The sequence below is a fragment of the Cervus elaphus genome, chromosome 4, assembly GCF_910594005.1.
Source record: "Cervus elaphus chromosome 4, mCerEla1.1, whole genome shotgun sequence".
Taxonomy (NCBI): domain Eukaryota; kingdom Metazoa; phylum Chordata; class Mammalia; order Artiodactyla; family Cervidae; genus Cervus; species Cervus elaphus.
The window spans coordinates 61,877,390-61,887,504 of NC_057818.1; positions in this window are offsets into that span (position 1 = coordinate 61,877,390).

Sequence of the window (10,115 nt, forward strand, 5' to 3'; positions counted from 1 at the left end):
CCGAAGCCCAGGCCCCAGAGCCTGTGCTCTGAAACAAGAGAAGCCACTGCAGTGAGAAGCGCATGCTGAGAAAAGCCCACACAGCAACAAAGACAAAGCATATATATATATATATATATATATATATAGAGAGAGAGAGAGAGAGAGGAGTGTGGATCCCTTCCCCCTCGAGGGACAGGCCCTTTTGGCTATGCATTTCATAGCCCACCCTGCCACAGACATCAGGAGTGAGATTCAAAAAGCAACTGCTGGTCCTCAGACCCCTATGAGCGATTTGGTCCAAGTGGCTTATTCAGTTCTTGATAATAGGGACACGGTTGAAAAGGCTGAACGCTCCCAGAGAAACACACAAAGGGCTGAAATGATGGCTGTAGCTTTGTCCACTCAGAGACCACCGGAGGGGAGGTCAGCCTTTGCAGGCCAGGCTGGCCATGGTGGACCACGAGGCCCACAGGTACCCAGACCAATCCAGGGTGCCCTGTGTGGGCAGAAGCGCACTGGAGGAGAGATGGTGGTGGACTCGCCCGTTTACAGACAGCCAGGGAGCTGGAGGAGGGAATGCCCCCGACACCTGAGATCCCTGGGCCCTCGGCCTTGGATGGTTCCCCAACACTGAGGGGCCCCGAGGTTACAAGGGGCTCTGCCTAGAGCACCGTGCATGTAACTAGTGCTGAAGCTCGGGGGGTCACTGAAGCGGGGGCCGAGATGGAATCCCTCAGACACCAGCGCAGTTCTTTGCGCCTTAACCCGAAGGGCTGGAAACCTTAACAACCGTAAAAATGCATAATGGGAACATCAGCACCGACACAGGGCCCACTTCCCAGGAAGCCCCTTCCTGCTCCAACAATGGCCAATTGTTTCCACATTGATTTCTGTGCCTGTCACCTCTCTTTTAACTCAAGGGACTTACTAGTTAAATTAGGCTCCACTGTTTCCTGAGGGACAAGGAAGCCACCTTTATGACCAAATGATATTAACAAAACTAAAAAGCAGATTATAACTGAGATAAAAGACTTAATAGACGCTAAAGTACGCAACACTGAGGTTCTGGGTCTAGCTACAAATAAACACACTGAGGCCTTACGTGATGCTCTTCCAGATTTGGAACCTGATTTGAGCTACGGAGCCCAGCTGGTAAAGAATCCACCTGCAATGCTGTTACTAAAAGGTATGTATTGGGGGTTCGGTTGCTTGCAGCTCAAGAGCCAATAAGCAGGCCAGGTTGGTGGAAAAGAAAGTATGCTTTATTTCAGATTCTGGCAACTGGGGATGGGCGGAGGTGGTGGACATTTGTCCAAAGGCCAACTTCCCCCCTGACAAGCAAGGGGTGAGGGCATTTATAGGCAGAGTCGGGGGTGAGGGGCAACACACAGAAACATCACAGTCATCTCTAACAGTCATCTTCAAATTGGTCATCACTGGTCTGACTAGCATCATTCTGGTAGTTTTAGGCACAGTTAATCTTTAGTTCCGGGGTGCATTTGTTCCCATTTCTTTGTGATCAATTCTTGGAATTATGGCAGCTCAAGTCCTGGGTACAGTCTGCTCATCATGTAGTTAACTTCTCCACCTGGGGTTTTGGTATTCTATATGACAGCTCACAGGATATGGCTTAGAATATCACCTACCGCCCTTGAGAAAGAACTAAAGGTCCTTGACTATGCTTAATGACTACATTATTATCCTTTAGTCTCCTTAGACTGTTTTCGTTTCAGCATTTCTCAATTCTCTGATTAAACTTATTCTTAGATTAAAGTGTTCCACAGGCAAAAGGCAAGCAGAAGACATGGTGGCAGGGGCAAGGATCTTAGAGTCCTGCTCCATCTCAATCCCCCCTTTTCGATACTCCTCAATCTTGAGGAGGGACCGGTACAGAACAGGAAAGGCAATAAACTTTCATAGTATCTGGACAAAATTTGAAAATTGCTAGACATATAACAATAGTATAATAATAAAAACCCACCTTTGTACTATTTTTTTCTTAATGATAAATCAGATGCACAATGTATTTTTTTTTACAATGTATGTTTAAGAGGCCACAAAGAGGTTGCTTTGTTTAGCCTAAAGTTTAAATTAAATCATGTATAGGCCAGAATGACTTCCCCATACCTCAAAATGTGAATATTTCTTCCCTCATTTTCACCTTTTAAGTTGTTAACTCTTTCCATAGACAGCAATGATAATCAATCATTTTTCTAATACTGCCAGAGCGGTTTATTTGCCTGCTCTGGGTCCATCCACATCCCTTGGTGCTAGACCTCCTTTTTATGTTTCTATTTGCCTAGTTATACACCTTGGGGGAAAACTAATCAGACATCATGAACAGACTCGGAGGTTAATAGGGAAATTCTTTATAGACTCTACATTTTATTATTCATACCTGATTGTCACACAAACACTGTACATATTCTGTAAGCAGTACACTTAAAGCCAGCAGTGCTACACATCATGAGCAGTTACACTCTGTGACAACTTTCCTGGACAATTTTTCCATCCTGAACACGGCAGTCAAAAGTATGATTCAGTTCAGTTCAGTTCAGTTGAGTCACTCAGTCGTGTCCGACTCATTGTGACCCCATGAACCGCAGCATGCCAGGCCTCCCTGTCCATCATCAACTCCCGGAGTCCACTTAAACCCATGTCCATTGAGTCAGTGATGCCATCTAATCATCTCATCCTCTGTCGTCCCCTTCTCCTCCTGCCCTCAATCTTTCCCAGCATCAGGGTCTTTTCCAATGAGTCAGCTCTTTGCATCAGGTGGCCGAAGCATGGGAGTTTCATCAGAAACAAAAAATTACTTTCCATTAGAAGTCTCTGTTACCAAAATCAGATCAATATTACAGGAGAACTTTGCTTTCTTAACAGAGAGAAAAACCAATTTTAGTCTTGCATCAGTTTACTGTTAGTAACAAAATTCATTTACCTAATTAAAGTCAGTCTAATCTTAATCCTGACAACACACACATTTTTCCCCCAAAATTCCTTTTCACAAACCTTTTGTCACATTCTAGATCCAAACAAATTTGTCCTTTATTTCTTTGTCCAGAAACAAACAGCTGTAAGACAAAATTATCATTTTTCCTCAACAAAAATATCTTCATTCTTTATAACTTCTCTTTGTTGACAACATATATCCTACTTGCTTTACATACTGAAATGATTTGCTTATCATTTTTACATATCTCAATTTTTTTTCTAAATATTTTATTTATTTGGCTGCGCCTGGCCTTAGTTGCAACATGCGGAATCTTTAGTTGCAGTATATGAACACTTAGTTGCTGCATGTGGGATCTAGTTCCCTGACCAGGGATTGAACCCATGCCCCCTGCCTTAGGAGCTCAGAGTCCTAGCCACTGGACCACCAGGGAAATCCCATATCTCAATTTTTAACCCTTGAAAGTTTTAACAAAACCAAGAAAGAAGTGATTGAAATGTTACACCAGCATTTTCTGATTCGCAAACTTAAGAATATATAACTTCAAAAAACATGCATTTTTTTTTCATAGCAAAATTTTTCTTCAGTGATACAACAGTTATCCTTAATAAACCCAAACATCTTTAGACTCCCTCTTGGTTTTACAAGAATACAAAAGTAGGTAATCAGTTTACGGATTACAGCCTAATTATACATTCAATGTTAAAGCCTTTTTTCCTTTACATAGTTAAACCAAGGCTGAAGATCGAGGCAAAGTGGACTGTGTTTTTGTCTCAAGGACATGATAAATGTCAACCTCAAACTTTTTCTGAGGCATGTTTTTGTTTTCTCAGGGTCTGAAAAAAGTGTTTTATCAAGTTAGCTTTCTCTAACTGCATATGCAAAAAGCTTTTTTTTTTTTTTTTTTAATTTCAAGACTTTCATCTTAACCTTTTCTGGAGTCTGAAGAATACTGTAGCTGCACACTGTCCAAAAAAAAAAAAAAATCATCTTCCTTTTTTAGTCAAAAATTCACAGCTAAAATTTTTCTTAATGAATTGAAGCTGAATTTCCCATTTTACATAAGGCAACAAGAATACTAATCACACAAATGAAATATACACTCACACACCAGATGACAGATCTGTCATAAACCCTTTCTGAGGGTGACCAGTACAGAGTACCAAACAAACACTTTCCCAAGATAAACGGTCCTCAATGATGCTCAGATGTCAGAACCAATTGGCAAAATGCCCAAATGACACTCAGCACTCACAAACGGCCCTCAACGGTAGTCAGATGTCAGAACCAATTGGCAAGAATACCCAAATAGTACTTCGTGCTCACAAATGGTTCTCAATGGCAGACATCAGAACCAACTGGCAAAGATGCCGAAATAACAGTCAGTGCTCACAAATGATCTTCAACATCAGACATATGTCAGAACCAACTGTCAAAATGCCCAAGTGGCACTAGCACTCACAGATGGGAAAGTCGCCTGTGTGCACACCGGTGGATTCACCCGGTCTTGGAGCTCTTCAGCTCGCCCCAAATGTAAGTTTCTATTCCACCAAGAAAAGTGTAAGTTGGCAGCCAGTGCCAAGCAGGAGAGAAACAGGGAGGATCCTCAAAACAAATGGTCTTCTCAGCTGCTTGGAACATTCCTCAAATACCCTACTCAGGGTGAGCTAGCCACGAGCAGCAGGCTAATACATCGTCACAGCCACAGCTCTTCCCTGGAAACCCAGCAGAGCCAGGTGCCATAAAAGCTCAGGAGCCAGCAGTAGCCAGCCAAAGCTAGTAGTAGCCAGCCCATGCTGGGCGCCAAAATCGGTTAGGGAAAGGTATGTGTTGTGGGAGAGGCGGGGAGTGGTCCAGCTGCTCGCTGCTCGAAAGCCAACAAGCAGGCCAGGCTGGTGGAAAGGAAAATTTGCTTTATATCAGATGGGGGGAGAGGGAGGGGAGGGGGAGGGTGGTGGACATCTGTCCAAAGGCATATTAAAAAGCAGAGACATTACTCTGCCAACAAAGGTCCATCTAGTCAAAGCTATGGTTTTTCCAGTAGTTATGTACGGATGGGAGAGTGGGACTATAAAGAAAGCTGAGTACTGAAGAATTGATGCTTTTGAACTGTGGAGTTGGAGAAGACTCTCCAGAGTCCCTTGGACAGCAAGGAGATCCACCCAGTCCATCCTAAAGGAGATCAGTCCTGGGTGTTCATTGGAAAGACTGATGCTGATGCTGAAACTCCCAATACTTTGGCCACTGATTTGAAGAACTGACTCACTGAAAAAGACCCTGATGCTGGGAAATATTGAAGGCAGGAGAAGGGGATGACATAGGATGAGATGGTTGGATGGCATCACTGACTCAGTAGACACGAGTTTGAGCAAGTTCTTGGAGTTTGTGATGGACATGGAAGCCTGCCGTGCTGCAGTCCATGGGGTCGCAAATAGTCTGACACAACAGCAACTAACTGAAGTGAACTGAACTGAACACCTTCTATACAAGCAAAAACATCCTAGGTGCCTTATTAGTAATTGTAATCTTAGTATTACTTACACCCGATCTGCCAGGAGACCTGGACAACTACATCCCAGCAAATCCCCTTAACATACCACCACATTTAAAGCCAGAATGAAAAACATCTACTTCTGCAGTTCTCCATACACAGTTCTACAAGCAACTCCTAATAAACTTGGAGAAGTACTAGTTCTAGTTTTTCTCAGCCTTAGGCCCACCATTCATCCAAATGACAACAAAGCACAACATTCCCACCCCTCCGCTGATACCCATTTGAACACGAGTAGCAGACCTAGCAATACTAACATGAGTTGCAGGACAAGCCCTAGAGCACCCCTTCACTATTACCGGACAACTAGTTTCCATTTTTATATTTCTTTTCAATTCTAGTCCTAAAACCAATAACTAGAATCACTGAACATAATCTCCTAAAATGAAGAATCTTCACAGTATATTTATTACCCTAGTCTTGCAAACCAGAAAAGAAGACTAATATCCCTCCCAATGACTCAAGAATGAACTTCTGTGCCCAAAGAGAAGGAGGAGCTTATGATGGAGGCCACATTGACTCCAGAATGATGAAGCAGGTGGTCTGCTTCCCTCTCCCCACTTTCCCCTGATTACCAACTGTAGCCCACTACAGTTCGGTTGCACTGTCCCACCCACTTGCCTGTTAAGCCTCATGAGCATCCTATTGTAGTAAGTCACCTCCTGAATTCTTTCTGAGATGTAAGGAACCAGAGCTCTTTGGAGACCCGCAAATCGCATTTTTGCAATTTCTAAATGCCTCCATTCACAGGAAATGTCAGGTATCTGCTAGTGTTTCTGGACACTTTTCAGGATGGCTGGAGGCACATCTGACTTGGACAGAAAAGTCTTTGAATTGATCAAATCCCTCCTTAAGGAAATCATTCCCTGATGCTGCTTACCTAATGCCCTTCAGTGATCATGGGTGTGCTTCCAACAAGCCTCTAAAGCACTACAAATCAATAAGCTTACATTCTTCCATGAGTTCACAATCAACAGGAAACACCCGACACAGCAATCATACAGTAAAAAAGGAGCAGTGCTGGAATATGTCAAGAGACTAATTTAACTCAGGAAAGGCGTTGTCAGTGGCTCTGCTATGGATCAGATTGGCTCTGAGAAGGAGGCTTAAATTAACCCCTTTGAAATAGTGTATGGTGGCCCATTCCAGGTGTCTGCTGGGTGGGAGACAGATAAATGCTCTCAAAGACCCAGCAGCTGGCAATGGTGTTAAGAGACTGGGCATGGCACTAAGCTCTGTTCATGAGCTTGCCTCCAGATCTGCCTACCCAGCTGACGTAGCCTGACATTCTCTCCAGCCTGGACACTGAGTTCTCCTCAAAACCTGGAGACAACAGGGGCCTGAGCACCAGCTGAGTGCAGGCACACAGGCCCATACATGGTCTTACTCAGCTCACACTCAGCTGTCAAGCTGACTGGAGGAAAGCCACGGATACATTGCACTCGGGTTAAGGTGATCCCGTTATCACCAGAAAAATGACCCAAGGCCTAAGAGGCCTGCAGAGCAATGGGTGTGTGAACCCTGAGGAGACTTAAGGTTGCTCTTCAAAAAGATAAGTATTGAGGCTAAAATTTCATTGTATAAGAGATCTCATCAAATTTAAATACTTGTGCATAAAGAAAAAGAACAGCATTACTTACTAAAAATTTTAAAGAATATTCTGGTCCAAAGCTGATCAACTCCATTCCACGATCACCCTCTAATCACCCCAGTTCAGGAGGTAACCAAAAGATGGTCACCTCTTTCCTCAGGAGGCTGTGGAGTGGACACTTGCAATGGGGAGTTCTAAAAGGGGTGGGGCCTGGCCGTTAGCTGTCCCTCTCCACCAATGGTCAGCGGTCCTTGTGGCTGCAATCTGTGTGACCCTGCCTGATGTGTACTTGCTCCCGTCACCAAAGGTGCAGTCACCAAGTCTGCAACAACCAACCACACCCCCCTCCACTCCCCTGCTCTGTATAAAAGCAGCCCAAGTTGGAGCTGGAAGAAGATGGGTCTTTGAGCCACTAGTCTGCCATCTTCACTGTCTACTGGCTTTCTGAATAAAGTGGTTATTCCTTGTCCCAAGCAGAAAGAACTTGAACTTGGTGTCACTGTTAACAGGGCCTGGTCTGGCAACAACACACTGACTCATTTACAGAAGAAAATCCTCACTGGATCTGAGAATGTGCATTCCCAGCAGTTTTCATTCCAATTCCAAAGAAAGGCAATGCCAAAGAATGCTAAAACTACCACACAAGTGCACTCATCTCACACGCTAGTAAAGTAATGCTTAAAATTCTCCAAGCCAGGCTTCAGCAATATGTGAACTGTGAACTTCCAGATGTTCAAACTGGTTTTAGAAAAGGCAGAGGATACCAGGCAATTTGGTATCAAATTGCCAACATTCCCTGGATCATCCAAAAAGCAACAGAATGCCAGAAAAACATCTATTTCTGCTTTATTGACTATGCCAAAGCCTTTGACTGTGTGGATCACAATAAACTGTGGCAAATTCTTAAAGAGATGGGCATACCAGACCACCTGACCTGCCTCTTGAGAAACCTATATGCAGGTCAGGAAGCAACAGTTAGAACTGGACATGGAACAACAGACTGGTTCCAAATAGGAAAAGGAGTATGTCAAGGCTGTATATTGTCACCCTGCTTATTTAACTTATATGCAGATTACATCATGAGAAACACTGGGCTGGAGGAAGCACAAGCTAGAATAAGATTGCCAGGAGAAATATCAATAACCTTAGATATGAAGATGACACCACCCTTATGGCAGAAAGTGAAGAGGAACTAAAAAGCCTCTTGATGAAAGTGAAAGAGGAGAGTGAAAAAGTTGGCTTAAAGCTCAACATTCAGAATACTAAGATCATGGTATCTGGTCCCATCACTTCATGGGAAATAGATGGGGAAACAGTGGAAACAGTGGCTGACTTTATTTTGGGGGGCTCCAAAATCACTGCAGATGGTGATTGCAGCCATGAAATTAAAAGACGCTTACTCCTTGGAAGGAAAGTTATGACCAACCTAGATAGCATATTAAAAAGCAAAGACATTACTTTGCCAACAAAGGTCCATCCAGTCAAGACTATGGCTTTTCCAGTGGTCATGTATGGATTTGAGAGTTGGACTATAAAGAATGCTGAGTGCAGAAGAATTGATGCTTTTCAACTGTGGTATTGGAGAAGATTCTTGAGAGAGTCCCTTGAACTGCAAGGAGATCTAACCAGTCCATCCTAAAGGAGATCAGTCCTGGGTGTTCATTGGAAGGACTGATGTTGAAGCTGAAACTCCAATCCTTTGGCCATCTCATGCGAACAGCTGACTCATTGGAAAAGACTCTGATGCTGGGAAAGATTGAGGGCAGGAGGAGAAGGGGATGACAGAGGATGAGATGGTTGGATGGCATCACCATCTCAATGGACATGGGTTTGGATGGACTCTGGGAGTTGGTGATGGACAGGGAGGCCTGGCGTGCTGTGGTTCATGGGGTCACAGAGTTGGACACACCTGAGTGACTGAACTGAACTGAACTGAGCACCGTGGGACAAACTGGTCACAAAATGCCTCCCAAACACTGGCTGAAATGAAGGTAGAAAGGGAAGGGATTGAAAAACAGACAATGCTGCCCTCCACCCAGTTCTACAAGAATCAAGTCATTAGACACCTCAGTCAGTCACTGACCTACTGTTGCCATGACAGGAATTCCCAGGAGTATCACCCTCTGCTCGGGGTGGTCCCAGACAGAACAAGCCTTTAGATCAAGTACTTCCAGAGGAGAAATTTGTATAAGCCTGTATTCCTGTATCTTCCCATATTTAGAAAAGCACAAAAACCATTAAGGAAGGTATCTGTTCATCAAGAAGAGCGGTAAACTTCCACCAAGACGTGTGCCTGATTACAGGGTTCCCTTCACCAGCATCAACTAAACACTGTCCTCCCCCCACTTATCTCTTCAGAACAGTTCTCAAGACCTATGAGCGACTGTCTGCGGGGTTATAATCTTCAGGTCAGCTAAAGTAAATTTTTTTTAAATTTTTATTATTATTTTTTAAAAAATTTCCTTTTATTCCTAGATTGACTACAAATTTTTCACTGACTACACATTTTCTAGCTGGGTGGAATTCGGGAAAGAAACACTGGATGTCACAGGGCTGGCTCAGGTCACCTTACCCTACATGAGGCGAGGGGAATGGGTGACTGGAAGGGGAGGACTGCGGAGCAGAAGGACCTGCTGAGGAGACGTGAGGACAGAGGGGCTGAGAGGGAAGGGGGTCTTAGGAGAAGGGTGGGCTCTCCAGAATCCCAGGACTGGAGAGAGCACGGGACCTCAGCCAAGGGCAAGGCTGGACTGTGAATCCATCTCCAGGGAGAAGACTTCATGGGAGCCCAGAGGTACTAAAGGGTTTTATGAAGGAAAGTGTCTTGAAAGGCAGTGACTACTTGGACTGAAGGCAAAAAAGCCAAAAAAGGCAAATACACACATCATATCAATAACATTAAGCCATCAGTTACATGAGGAAACACCCTCATATCTCTCCATTTCCTCTCTTACTCCTACCATTAAATTTCCAAATCATTTTAACATTCTTATACTGTAAATGTTTTTTAAAAAACATAAATACTACATTATGAATCT